The following is a 15,057-nucleotide window of genomic DNA, read 5'->3' on the forward strand; positions in this document are numbered from 1 at the left end:
TCTCGAGTCGTCGTGGCTGTGGGGAAGTTTCAGACGCTCTCAGGACGCAAAGAGAAATAATGAGAACATGAGAACAAAAGAAGAGCAGAAGGTTCGGAGGGTTGTTGAGCTGCACGGCTGCTCCTGGAACTTTATCCTCAAAATGAGAAGACTCAAGTAATGCATTAACTTAACACCACTGTACACAACACAACATAATAACACACCATGCAAACATGTGACGAGTACACACAGATTCATCTATAACACAAAAGACATAAACACACAAAAAACACTTCACTCTCTCTCTTTGCTCTTTTTGCTGTTTCACAGTTTTAATCATCGTGTAGGACGCAAATGGGTTTTGTGAAAATATGACGCCTGTGTGATGAAACGTGCACAACCTGTGACAGCGTGTTTAACTCGACCTCTGCTGGAATCCTTTCACACACACACACACACACACACACACACACACACACACACACACACACACACACACACACACACACACACACACACACACACACACACACACACACACACACACCAGCAGCTCTCTGGGCTCGTGATTAATCCCCTAATTTAGATTATGAAACCAAACACGTTTTCATAGAGAAACCACCAAATTACAATCCGTCTGTCGGCTGAGAAATTAAATTAAGCACCAAAATAGAAATCCTCTTAGTGCAGCGCCGGCCTCATCTGTCGGAGAAGAGGCTTCGCAGGAAGATAAGCAGAACGCCGCCTTGACGGCCGCAGCCTTCTTTACACATTCGGTCAGATAAAAACTTCCAGGCACTCGTGGAAAGCAGAGGTCCAGTGTAGCCGGGCTGAGATCACACACACAGACACACACACACACACACACACACACACACACACACACACACACACACACACACACACACACACACACACACACACGGTCAGCACTTTGATCTCCTCTCACACTTTCTACATTGTAGCGTTTATTTCTGGTGGGTTTTTGATTTGTCAAAAGTTCGTTGAATATCAGCCCAGATGTTTTTCACTCGATTACATCGGAGCACTTCCTGTCTCGCTCCGATAAACGATTTAACAGGTTTACACGTGTTTACAGAGGGAATTTCATTTTATGTTCCTGAATGTATTTCATGGTATCATGAACCCCATATTCCCAATTTATTTGCTTCACGTTTTGACTGATGGAATTTCTTCCTCACATTACATTTTAAAAACACAGTCAGTCTGTGCTGTGTGTACCTAAACCTTAATTGCATCTAGTTTTTGCTTCCACCGAGTTGAATATTCATGCCTCAGGCCTTTTTGTTTTTACTTCAGACAGAAATATTCGAGCTGTGCGGTGCAGGAATTTATACATATTTCCTTCCTCAAATTCAACCTGACACATTTGATATGCGTAGAAAGTTTGGGATCGTGACTAGAATTTAAATTTGGGTTGTGTGAAGTTGGGGAAAGTTTGTTCAGTTAACTTCTGTTATTGTCACGCCTCCGAACCACCGACATCAGCTGGAGGCCGAATGTTTTCAGGTTGTCCATCCGTCCGTCCTATTCTTGTGACTGTGATCTCCTCGTGAACTGGGGATCTTAAGAATGCCTCCAGAGAATCCTTTCAGATTTGGCAGAAATGTTCAATCAGACTCACGGATTACCTCTTTAGATTTGGGTGGTTAAAGGTTAAAGGTCAAGGTCGCTGTGGCCGATGTGTTTTGCCTCAACATGATACCTCAATTCCGCGTTTAGGCAACTTCTTCCAATAGTAACTAGTTGTCACTTGGAATCAAAGTTGAACTGATTGCAGTGGTCAAAGGTCAAAGGCCATGTGACCTCATATGATTCTGTAACATGTATGTAGACTGAAACTTGTTTTCTATATTTTATGGAAGTGGAAAGCTACAGAAGTCGATGAAAGCTTAATACAAACAGATCCAGCGGACTCCATTTCCCTCTCAGCCGCTGTGCTGTGATTATTAAAGGTTACCAGGCTGCTCATGGTGACCCGGCTCTCTAACAGGAGGCTGCACGTGGGCGGCTGTTTGTTCAGATTCTGGGAACATGACAAAGTCCTGGATGGTGACTGCTGCAGCTGGTGGTGGTGATGAGCACAGGGGAGGTTAAAATGTGTCGGCACGTACAACCCGTCCTGCGTGTGCACGATGGGATGTACGATGTTGACTCAACCCGAGCTTGTCTGCTGCTTCTAACGCCGTGTGTGTCTCGAGCTGAGCGCCAGTGTTTCTGCACGTCCATATGCGTACACGCTAATGTGCGTAAGTGTGCACGGTGTCGATCGCCTGCATCATCTGCTGTGTTTCCGGAGGAGGGAAATTTGCTGTTGAGCTGACATAAGGCGGCTGTGTGTGTGTGTGTGTGTGTGTGTGTGTGTGTGTGTGTGTGTGTGTGTGTGTGTGTGTGTGTGTGTGTGTGTGTTTGTGTGTGACAGTGAAAGTGAGAAGTGTGTGTAGGAGGGGGACCAGGGATACGCTTACACATTAATCTGTTAGAAGTGAGGTAGGGGGCTGATAGTGCTCATTTATCTTGGATGGTATGTGTGTGTGTGAGGGGGGTTTGCTGTTATGTGATTATCCGTTAACTTAGTTTCTATGTAGCTGTGGATCTCGAGTGCTTGGCAGGAAGAGCGATAGCAGGGAACGGGCGGAGAAATGAAAAACAGCAGTGAAATCCTGAAGCCGCTGAGGTTTAGTTTTCTTCGAAACACCTTCTCCTCCGCTGCAGACTCACCGAGGGGCTTCCTACACTTTGGCCTCGTTCCTGATCGGGAACGTTCGGTGGAAATTTCAAGGTCTTGTGACAGAAATTTGTAGGAAGAGCAAGAAAAAGTGAGAGGAAGCAGCCGTCAGAGGAGCGGCTGCAGGGAATTTGATAAGACACAGAAATGGAGCAATTGAAATTGATGGTGTGGTGGAGGAGCATTTACCTCTGATGGCTGCAGCTCCTCCCCGAGCAGAAACCCTCTCTCACTCACGCTTCTTGTGAATAAATACATGTTGTTACGTGCTGAATATCACTGTTTATGTATTTTGTATTTCATCACAAGCAGGAATGTCTTCATGTGGAAACAAGCTTTTAAATGCACCAGTGTTATGTGTTATTAAATGACCAAAATCATCTTTTAAATGAGGAAGATCCAACTCAAAAGAAGAAAATCCAGGACTCTTTGATTAACAGGCGATCTCTGTCGTACACAAACACCTGAATCCGGAGCTGCTGGCAGGCTGCCGCTCTGCAGCGAAGCTCCAGTGGAGAAAGCTCAGCATGTTTGGGGAACAGGCTCCGGGTCTGTTATTTTCCCAGCGGGAAGACGATAACCTAAAGATTAGACAATCAAGCTTTTGACCTGGAGATGCTGAGCTGGATTCCCTGAAGCCTGCAGGCGAGAAGAAATCTGGAAATGCAGCAAGACTCATAAGCACAGACAGCGGGAGACTGAGGATGTGTGCAGGTGTAACTTCTACGTTGTTTTAGATGGTGTTAACATTTCCATTATAATAATATTTATAGGAGAGATTTGTATCCGGACAGGAACGTTCAGATTATTGAATTTCAGTTATTTAATTGTGCTTATATATCTACTTACTGTGTGTATGTGGAACGTATATCTCTAGAACTGTTCATCAGATTGGCTTCATACTCGTCACGTGTGTTCTTAGTGGTCATGGGTTTGTGACACGTAATACATTTAATATATCATATATATTAAAAAGATAATTTTAATAGGATTATTTGTATTTCACCGTATCGGAGACACAGACCCAGGATGGGTTTAGATCTTTGTCATGGCAACGACATTCACAGAATCACTTCCTGTTGGGCAATTTGTCTTTAAAGTAAAAGCACAACATTCATCTTGTTGCTGTAATGCTCTATTTTGAGCGGAATTACAGAGCTTTTATTTTGAAACGCTGTGAACCTGGGTGTGAAGATTGTGTTGGTTGTTTAACAGACGTTTTGGTTTTAAAACTGAAACGTATTAGTTTGGATGCAGACTATAAACTGTATTTCCTTATGATCTACTTCTGTGTGTGTGTTGCTGTCTTTTCTAGTTGTTTCATATTCAGCCGGAGTCTGTAGAAAGTAGCAGAGACAGATTCCAGGTAATGTTTCCCCACAAAGACGTGGGTCTGACATGTTTTTATACAGTCCCTCCTTCCTTTCCCATTTGAATTTGACAATAATCTTCAAACTGCGGCATTAGGACACTGGTGTTCTGGTTGAGAACGTGGGAATCGGAGAGGTGTGGAGAACCTGCAGATTATCCAGGTTGTGACTGTCTTTCTCAGATGTGGAGGAGCGTGAGGGGAGCGGAGGCGAAGGGAAAGATGGAGAGATGAAGTGAGAGAAGGATGAGGAAAAGTCAAGAGGAGATTAGGAGGAAAGGAGGTGGAGGAGGAGGAAACGAGGGAGATGCCACAAGCTGCTGAGAAGAGCGATAATTGCCACATGCAGAGCTCGAGAAGCTGTTTGTGTGTGTGTGTCTCTGTGTGTCTCTGTGTGTGTGTCTGTGTGTGTGTGTGTGTTTGTGTGTCTGTGTGTGTGTGTAAAACACTCCACTCCAGTGCTCTGCTATTATCTCAGTGAACAATGGCACCTCCCTCCGTCTGCTCTCCGACAGACTGACAGTCTATAAGCCCGACAGCCGCTCCACCGCAGGGATTAGATCCAAGCATGAAGACAATGGGCTGATGCAGGACGGAGAGGAAACGTGCTCCACGCTCCGACACACGGGGTTGATATGGCAACAAGAACTGCGTACGACAAAAAAAAAGTGTTCTAATGCGAGACAATGGGAAAAACAGAACAAATGAGCTGTACATTAAAAGATAAATGGTGTGAAAGAAACAAAGCAGAGAAAGAAAACGACCGAGTGGAAGTTTTGTGACGATGCTCTGATAAGAGAAACACTATCCTTCACATTTTAGGGGAAAACGCTACATTACAATCCTTCAAATATACAAATATATTAGTATTCACCACCTATAGATTAGAAAGGCGACTCTGAAAACTTAGTAGACTGCAGCCAGTGGATATCGTGTCATCTTCACAGCAGCGAGTCAGTTCCAGTCTGGAAAAAGGTCTTAAAGTGTTTAAACTGTGTCTCAGGAGATAAGTGGATTTAATTAATAATCTGTCTCGAAACATAAAGTCTCACTTCAAAAGAACACAATGCAACAATAGATGAGATTTATTGACTAATAACTACGAAGGAGAGAATATTTATGGATGATGATGAAAATGCAAAATGGAATAAATGAAACATGTGGATTTGTAGAAATGGAAAATGTGAAACAATCTGTCTGTGATTCCATGCTCCACTTATTCCCTGAGATTCTCCAGTTTGACGTGGTGACATTGAAAGTGTGTAAGTGATCCTGTCTCTCACGCAGCCCGACAACACACCACTGCGCACACATTCGTCAGTTTCTTTGTTTTGATGGGCGACGTGATAACGCTCCAGGGTTTTGTTGTCAAAATGGAGGCAACCTCCTCGTAACCGTCGGCAACCGGAGATGAGCCCGTGCTGTCGTAATCGACGGTCCACTGGGCCGGCGACTAATCATTTTGTTGACCCAGTGGTCTTTGATCACGTCTGACTAACTAGATCACACAGTCATCCAGTAACCTCGCCCCTGTGTGTGTGTGTGTGTGTGTGTGTGTGTGTGTGTGTGTGTGTGTGTGTGTGTGTATTATAAGTGTGACTGTGCGTGTTATGTGTGCACACTGGCGTCAGCGTCCTTTCACACTCAGTCAAGCACTTAGTCATGTTTCCATGAATCGCAACACGCAGCTAAACATTCGTCAGTGCAGCAGCTTCGGAGCCTCCCACACTGACGCTCCCCGGAGAAAACACAACAAGGAACAAACCTCTGACACTGAATCAGTTTGATTCCCCCGACGAGCTCGTTGATTTGATCAGAGTCTGGAATCAAAAGCAGACGGAGGAAACGCTGAACTTCCTCAAGGCCTTGATTTGATCTGTGCGACAGCTGGGATTTGAAGACGCACATTTGACCTCTAAAAACTTTGAAGGTGCTGTAGCTGCTTTCAGAAATGCGCTGAACTCCTGGAGGAGGTGTTTGTGTTTGTGTGAACGCAAATGTCAGAGTGAGAGCCCCCGAGAATAAAGTCTGCAGAAAGTCCAGAGAAGTGGATGTGAGAACAATCCACTCTCCATCTCTCACCTGAACAATGTGGAGGATTTGTTGCTGTTGTTCTCGTTGTAGGTCTGAAAACAGCTGGTGAGGAGGTTTTTGGCGGCACGGTTCTGCAGCGACAGCACAAACCTTAAATTCAGTTAAACAGACGCAGTGACATGTTGATGGAACACGTTTTGACGTTAAATCTGATGTTAAATCACGAGCTCTCTGGTCCAAGTTCCTCCGTCAGATTCCACAGTTTACACTGAATCTCACAAACAGCACAGACCTTGGCAGGAAGCTCTCTGTGAGGCGAAGAAATCCCCCTTGGTGTATTGTGGGTAATCTGCTGATGTGGAACCTGAGCTCTGAAGCACCCCGGTGCTCTACAAGAGCGCAGAGTGACAGTGACGCTAAGCGGCTTTACCGGCTGCTAGCATCTCGGCTAACCGCCCCGCTCCGTCTCCCAGACGCTCCGGCGGCGTGTCGAAACAATCAGGGAGCAGACGGCTTTACAACTGTATCTGCTCTGATACCTGATTAGATTTGTTTGGCTCTCGTTCTGCTTCACTGACGCTGGATTGACACGAAACATTTTTCTTTTCGTCTTTGCCGCTGTGGGTTTCTGCAGATTCCTGTTTTCTTTTGTGTTTTGCTCTTTGTAAAGAGTTACAGGGAGAAAACAGAGCTTCTCCTTGAAATGCACTGAGACGCTGGAGCCAAGTGAAGCTCTGATGTCTCATTGATTTCACCTCCTTAAATCCACTTCAGTGGTGGAGGCGAGATGGAGAGGAAGAGGAGGAGGAGGCAGATTAAAGACAGAGTTTTTAAGCCCTCATATATTTCAGGGTTGGATGGTGAAACTTAAAGAAGCAGTCCAGCCTGAAACAGTCCAACACAGAGCTGCTGCTGCGGTGCGGTGCTCGGCTGGGTCCATTGTGCCGTGTGGTGTTCTGTGTCTCTCAGTAGAAACAGACAAAGCTGACGGAGGAAAAGTGGCTTTAAAAGAAAAGTAATGTCATCACAAAGCAGAGAAGCAAACCAATCAGAGTCAAGTACAGGTGGACTCCGCCCACGTAGGTGATGACCACAGGACGTTTGTCAGACAGAATTCTTTAGTCCCTAAATTACAAAGTGAAACCAAAACTAGCAGATCAGATGAAACGATGGAACCAACACAGGAAGCTTCAGACTCTCAGGAGAGAAAAAGTATAAAGTAGTGTTTTATGATGTCTGTTCAGGATTTAACGCAGATTGACTGTTGTTAAATTTGTAAACGTTAAAATGAAAAATCAAACCTCATTAGGATCAACAGAGCGAGTCCTTTGTCACTTTGCAGCATCACATGCACAATCGATACGTGTTTACACTGTCATGCATCATGGCCTCGGTTTGTACACGCATGGAACAGATCAATATTAAAAATGCATGAATTCAATGACACGCTGGGATGTATAATAATCGTCATCATATTGCACTTATGTCACAGTTTAATGTGAAATTCACGCATCATCTACCATGACTGGGCTTTGAGAGGAGGCCGTGTAATGACATGTGTGTGTGTGTGTGTGTGTGTGTGTGTGTGTGTGTGTGTGTGTGTGTGTGTGTGTGTGTGTGTGTGTGTGTGTGTGTGTGTGTGTGTGTGTGTGTGTGTGTGTGTCACGGAGGTTGTCATCGATTGGTCCGGTCGCACATTGATCCGCCGTCATTGATTGGCTGTTGCTAAGTGCCTGTCAACCATTGTGTCCCCAAAGGAAACATCATTGTTACGTCAACTTCTTCTCATCTTCCTCTGCTCTGAGTGTGTGTGTGTGCTCCTCCTCCTCCTCCTCCTCCTCCTCCTCCTCCTCCTCTCCCGTCCTTCTTTTCCATCTCTGCTCATTGTCTGGATTTAAATTGAGCCGGGGTCGGTCAATACTTCCTGATCCCTGCAGCCGTGTGTGTTTTCAAGGAATCTGAAAAGGTGGAGAGAGAAAAATAGATTGATCCAAATGAATCAATATCATGAATCCAGTTTGTTGACACACAACACGCTGGTTTTAAAACAGAGCTTCTAACAAGTGGAGAGAGAATTTATCACAATATCTAGAATACATCACGACTATTATACATTTAATTCAACGAACATTCTTTAACTCTGTCAGGGTTGATGCTTTATACCCGTATTTAACTTACACTGATGAAGACTGTGGTGACTAAACAAACTTATTAAGGATTTCTTAATAAACCCTCAGTGTTATTATAAAGGGTGAAAATAACAGGTGCTCTGCTGGACAGTGTTGAATCATTATCACTCTTATCATCGTTAATATTATTGTTTTTACTAGTGGCTCTATTATCTCAGTGTGGCCTTAAAGGTTCTTCAGTGGAAACACACACTAGACTTGTGCAGTGCAGGGTTAGTGTTGATGATCCTGCAAACAGCTGGATGTAACTTCACGCTGATGCCCTCCAACTCCTTATGCACGCACGCACACACAACACGCATGCACACACACGCACACACACACATACTCACTCAGTCTCGCACGCAATCCAGAAAATGCACAAAATTACACACAAACGTACCATCAGTCTCCCCTGCTGAGCTGTTGAGAATTACAAGTAAAACACTGCAGTAAACATCCACCTACACACACACACACACACACACACACACACACACACACACCTGTTGAGAAGGGATTTTATTGCAGTTCGGAGCTGTCGGGCTTCTGTTCTCCGAGCAGCGTGATGCAGAGTTCACTAATAACAACTTTCAGCTGAAGAAGCAAAAGGGAAAAAACAAACAAACACACACACAACACACACACACACACACACACACACACACAATAAGAGACAACATAGAAAATAATGAATGAGTTATCGAGATTAACAGGATCAGATAAATAATTCACACATGAACAAGAGAGCGAGCAGGTAAACAAAGGGGGAAATGAACACAGGTGACGGAGCAGACGCCCGAAACAACAAACTAATCAGATACTCAAAGCGACACGGAGCTGAAGTCGACATCACAGACCGTTCAGACACACACACACACACACACACACACACACACACACACACACACACACACACACACACACACACACACACACACACACTGGCGTGCTGCTTCACTTGGCTGTTCTGTAACGATTAGAGAATTTCAGCCTGAATTTGTTTCCTCCTTCCGGCTTTTGTCGAACAACTGCAATATGTTCCAGCTCAGCATGATGAAGTGCACAGAGAGCAGGCTGAACAGGCTCATATAGATCCTGACTTACACACACAGACACACACAGACACACACACACAGACACACACGCCTTTTTGACGCCCTAAGCAGGATTAAATAACCCATTAAATTCCCAACTTTTGTGCAGCGCTCCATAATATATTCGTCACACTTGCTAAATTTTTCAGAGATCTCTTGAAATATTTTTGTGTGGCTCTCCTACATTTTGTTCTTGTAATCCAGTTTTTGTGATTGTAAAATTCCACGAGGTCGTGGGCGGCTGTGGCTCAGGAGGTTGAGAGGGTCGTCCGTCCACCAGAAGGTCGGCCGTTCGATCCTGTCGTGCAAGACAGTGTTTGCAAGAACCCCAATTTCCCCCCGATGGCAAAAAAGGCTGCGTATAGAAGTGTGTTTGTGACTTGTATGAACTCTGAGTGGTCAATAGGACTGAAAGCTTTATATAAATACAGTCCATTATCATGTTGGGTTTGTTATATACACATATACATTACACACAGTGTGTATACCTGTAAACACACACAGACACAAATAAAACAAACAAACAGAGCAGGAAGTGCAGAGAGCGAGCGGGGGGGGTTTTCCTTGTTCCGAGTGATTAATAACGACGGCTGAGAAATACCCAGAATGCAGATGGATCATCACGGCGTCTAACGGCGGAGGTCGAGCGTTCATCAGCTGAAATCGAGCGTGGTGAAATATATAGATGCTCTAGTCGAGTGAAACATCGCCTCACATTACATTACATTTAGCTGACTGGCTTTTAAGTGGCTCGCTCGGGCGTGAAGACTTTGTCAAACACGAGTTATCAGACACACACACACACACACACACACACACACACACACACACACACACACACACACACACAGGGTTGTTTTGTGACATTTTCAACTTTCGAACGTTGAGCCTGCGGTTTTTGTGTTTGTATTTTTTTTAACTCTGCCAGCAGAAAAAGGTTCAGATCTCAGGTCAGCCTATACAAAGTGAGAGTGGGTAGTTCGGGGGTCAGAGGTCACAGAAACCAGAATGTAAAATAGAAAAAGCATTGAGAACTGACAGGAAGGACAAAGGGGAGATTTGTATTGAGTGAATTTAGGATATTTAAAATACATTTCATTTAGTTTGGGGATTTAAAGTGGAAATATTTCTGCTGCTTGAAAACACATAGATGCCGTATACAGAATATAAGATAAATAAATACAAGTTTCTCTGTAAAAACAAGGTTAAAAGACATCATGAAATATCTTTGCACTGTTGCATAACATTTTTTCTTGATAGCTACAACGACCTAATTTTCCCACAGAGACCAATAAATTCACTGAAATCCACATTAATCTGATGCGATTTCATCTAAACTCCTGAATTATCTGGGTCTAATGATGCTGCAGTGCTGTGTGGATTCGTGCTGCATAAAAACATCAGTTAAGTAACATCGGTTATTTTTTAATGAGAATTACCGATGCACTTTGTGCGAAAACCAAAGCATCGATATCATTTTCCTTTTTAGTCACAACTTGTTTGTCTTGAAACAAAGTCAGGAATCAGGAAGGGTTTGATCTCACTTGGAAAACAGGCTCACAACAGTTTAACACATGTTGTGAAACAAACGGCGTCTGCGGCTCAGGGTGTACAGCGGGTCGTACCTCGAGCAAGATGCTGAACCCCAAACTCCCCCTGACAGCTGGGCAGACAGTGAGTGACAGACCAAGCAAGTTTTTGTGGATTATAAGACTGGGAAAACTCCATAAAAATACATGTCATTTATAATATTTCTCCAAATTCAGGGGCTGCATCCTCCTGAGGCCTTCGTCAGCTGGTTCTACGGAGGATTTCCAACTTATCGTCACCTCGTTAAATACTTTGCTGCTACTTTACGTACTCGCGGCGTAGCTAGCTCGTTAGCTTGTTCACTGACGCACGATGAATCCAGACAGATCCACCCACTGGATCCTTCATCGCCCCCCGGGGAATGGAAGGACGTATTTCTCACCTCTGAAATGGGTCAGACTAATCGCTGGGCTGCCGAAGGATGCAGCGTCTGAATTGGGACACAGCTGTAGTCGGTTTATAGATCAGTGTCACCTCCGACCTCTGATAGCGACCTCGCATTCATCACCCAGACGGTGGTTTCTCCTCTCGACGTTAAACTTTATACGTTTGCGAGGAAGCTGAGAGTCGACTGTACATCACTCAGCGAGAGATTAGGAGGAGAAGAAAAAGGAATAAAATAAAAATGAAAGCAAATGAGCCAGGATTACTGAACGGGGGTGATCATAATAATAACACCATTCCATCCACATCTCAGTCTTCTATAAATTCATGGATTGTAATTTTCTGAATTGGACGGAAAGGGAACCGGGTGCCTGGGAGAGACGGAAAGAGAGAGGAGGAGTAATAAAAGTTTAATGGAGGGAGGAGAGACAGAGAGAAGGACGGAGGAAAAGAAAGGAAAGAGAGAGAGAGAGAGAGAGAGAGAGAGAGAGAGAGAGAGAGAGAGAGAGAGAGATGGATCAGGCGATCGCCCGGCATGACAGCCTCATCAGACAGCCACGTGTGTGAGGGAGAGAGAGGTAGATGGAAGACGGAGAGAGAGAGGAAATTGTTCTGTCAGGCTGTGGGGGTTGTATCATTATCTAGTGAGGCCCGGTGCTGCTGCTCGTCGTCTTCTCCTCCGTCTCCGGTCTCATCTGCTCTGCTGTCCAGCCGTCTAATGGAACAGTCCATGCAAATATCTCGGGTTAATAGAGCGAGGGACAGCGGAGGGGGAGGAGGAGGAGAGGAGGAGGAGGAGGAGGAGGAGGAGGAGGAGGAGGAGAGACGACTCAGTCTTTCCTCAGCTGCCTCGTTCAGCCGGCACCTTGCACTCCTGGATGGTCTGTAAAATAAAAGAGTTTTTCTTCAGCCTCAGTTAAAATCAGCAACAGCAACATGAACTTTTAGAGTTAAATCTCATTATGTGTGTTTTATAAATCTGTGTGTCGTGTGTATGTGGCTCTTATATCTCCAGAAACGTTCATCTCATCTCCTTCACACTCGGCTTGTGTCTTGTTAACGGTCCAAGGAAGTGCAGTTTAAAATCTTGTGCGATCTGGAGACACGATACGTTCAATATTAATACAAAACAGGCTCTGTAGCAGTCGGGCAATAAAATCTGTCCCATCTGATCATTTTGATGATTTGTTGAATTTTTAATCACCATATCCGACTGATACAAATATTCACGGATGCTGAACACTTCACAGAATCACTTCCTCTTGAGCGATTTGTCCACAAAGTAAAAGCAATATTAATAAACTTTGACTAAACAGGCGACCGAGGCGACGATCTCCTGCTGCGTTCTTCACATGTGAAAGACAACGTCCGTACGTCTGAAAACAGCTGAGGTATCAGTTTCTTCACAATGATCTGATTTACAATTACACGAGGGTTTTCATGTCTGATATGACAGAGATATGTTCCTGTTTGAAATGCAACACCGAGCACCTGCTGGAGCCCGAGTGCAGAGTCCTGCACGGAGCTGCAGTCCACGGCAGACTGACGGCTATTTCAAGATGCACCGGGCCTTCTGTGTGTGTGTGTTGGTTCTATATTTGAGGGGGTGACAGCATGTCTTGTGGTAAGACGAGAAACTGTTTTCTCTGCCAGCAGAACGTGACCCAGTCTGTCTCTAACACACACTCTCTCTCTCTCTCTGTTTCCTGCACATTTTGCACTTCGCTGTGACGGACGGGAGAAGAGTCTCTGTATCTCAGACACTTTCTCTAAACGTTGCCTGAATCTGATTTAATGTTCAGAATCGCCAGCTTCACTTACGTTGATGAATATTAAATGTGCAACGTGTCAACACTTCACTGGGCCCCTAACGATACAAAGCTCAAGTACGAAGCTGATATTTACAAAATAATCTTAATGATTGTGTCGCAGCTTGATCTTGTAATATATCGTAACATAATCGGCTGCGATGGAATACTGAGCAAACCCGTGATTACTAATTAGAGCGAGCTGACCGGGAGGCTCCTCACAAAACAAAAAATCTGTGAAATTGTTTTCTACATGTGTGGGAGAAATGCTCCTCGTGAACTTTGACTCATCGAATGATTAACACGTTTATCTCCTGCGCTGACGAAAGAACTCTCAGCTGCTCGTGATTCATCATCCATCGAATTGTATATTTCTTCTTAATATGACATTTACAATAATCCCTGATCGTTGCATTTTGACATTTAGGCTCCTCAGCGGTGCAGACCAGTGTGTGTCTGTGTGTGTCTGTGTGCGTCTGTGTGCGTCAGCAGCGGAGTTAACAGGCTGCGTTGTCAGTGGCTAACTGAGCATCGATCTGCCCTCCGGTGACAGAGGCTTCGACCTCTGCTCGCTCAGGGCTGCACATCGTTAATTCCCTCTAATCAAGTCCACCACTGTAATAAAGTGGACGTGGTCGAGAGTCAGAAACCAGCAGATTATGAGTAAATACTCGTCACTGCAGCTGCGATGAGTTTCCTCGTATCTTCGGCCGATTAGAAACATTCTTGTTTTCCGCCTGAACACGATTCATATTTTAAATCTGATGATGAAAAGCTCCGAGTCCACAGAGGAGCATGAAATGTTGATGAAATCTGAGCATTTGGACAAAAACATGTTGGAGAATCTTCAGAAACATTGAGAGCGTCACGGGACAGAAACTCTGCTGAAGACGTGTTGATGTGTTTACTCAATCCACAGAACACGTGTTTTCATGTGTCGCACTCAGTTTATCCTATTTGTTGACATTTAAAATCTTAAAAGAGAGAAACTCCTTCAGACACTTTGCTGTATTATTCACTTTATTGCCTCCACAGAGGAGGTTATGTTTTCACCCCCGTCCCTGTGTCTGTTTGTAAGCAGCATTAAGCAAAAACCACTGAATGGATTTCAAATCATTTATTGATAGTTTCCTTTTTATTGTGTTTTTAAGTGCAATTTTATTACATCTCTTTTATTGCGCCTGTGCTATAAGGCGTCATAAAAATGAAGCTGTCTTAACTCAGAAATACTGATAGCTGTGATTTAAATATATATTTTTTAAACACTGTTGCACAGGTAAATTTCTCGGTGACATTGTTTTTAAATCATCTGTTAATGTCTCGTCTCAGATGATAATCACACACAAAGCAGCGGCTTCACAAAAGACTTTGTTCTCCGTCGAGCTGCCTGGTTTAATTCACGGGTTAAAAGTATAAAGGGAGATAGAGCTGAACAGGCCAAAAGAAAATGTCCCTCACACCCACAGACCCAGAATGACAGAGTGGAAACGGCTCGGCACAGACCTGGTATTAATCTGCAGGCAGAGCCAATGGAGACGCTCCTGGGAGGCTATTAGCTTCAGGACTATTCAGCGCTCCATTTGGATTAGGCTGCACCGGGACGGGGATTAAACGAACTCTGCTGCCACATTACAATAGATCCAGCCGCCCTCGCTGTACCGCTGGGTCACCTCTGCTGCTGCTGCTGCCTTTTCAAAGCTCGAGATACTGGTCACGTACTTGAAGAAGAAATCTACATGGTATTGTGCAGATCTGGTTAATGATTGGCGAATATTGTGAATCAAAATAAGTATTTTTTTCTCTGATATATTTAACTATAGCAGAGAATGAATATTTGTGTTGAAACAGTTTGCAGAACGTTTCTCTCCGAGTGCCT

At 44.4% G+C, this 15,057-nt stretch overlaps 1 protein-coding gene across 1 annotated transcript in view; it reads left to right on the forward strand.

Annotated features, from left to right (window-relative positions):
- Positions 1-15,057, forward strand: part of galnt14 (UDP-N-acetyl-alpha-D-galactosamine:polypeptide N-acetylgalactosaminyltransferase 14 (GalNAc-T14)) — a 108,000-nt gene that overhangs the window by 22,788 nt on the left and 70,155 nt on the right. The window lies entirely within an intron of this gene.

This window comes from Hippoglossus stenolepis, chromosome 20 (genome assembly GCF_022539355.2).
Source record: "Hippoglossus stenolepis isolate QCI-W04-F060 chromosome 20, HSTE1.2, whole genome shotgun sequence".
In the NCBI taxonomy this organism is placed as follows: domain Eukaryota; kingdom Metazoa; phylum Chordata; class Actinopteri; order Pleuronectiformes; family Pleuronectidae; genus Hippoglossus; species Hippoglossus stenolepis.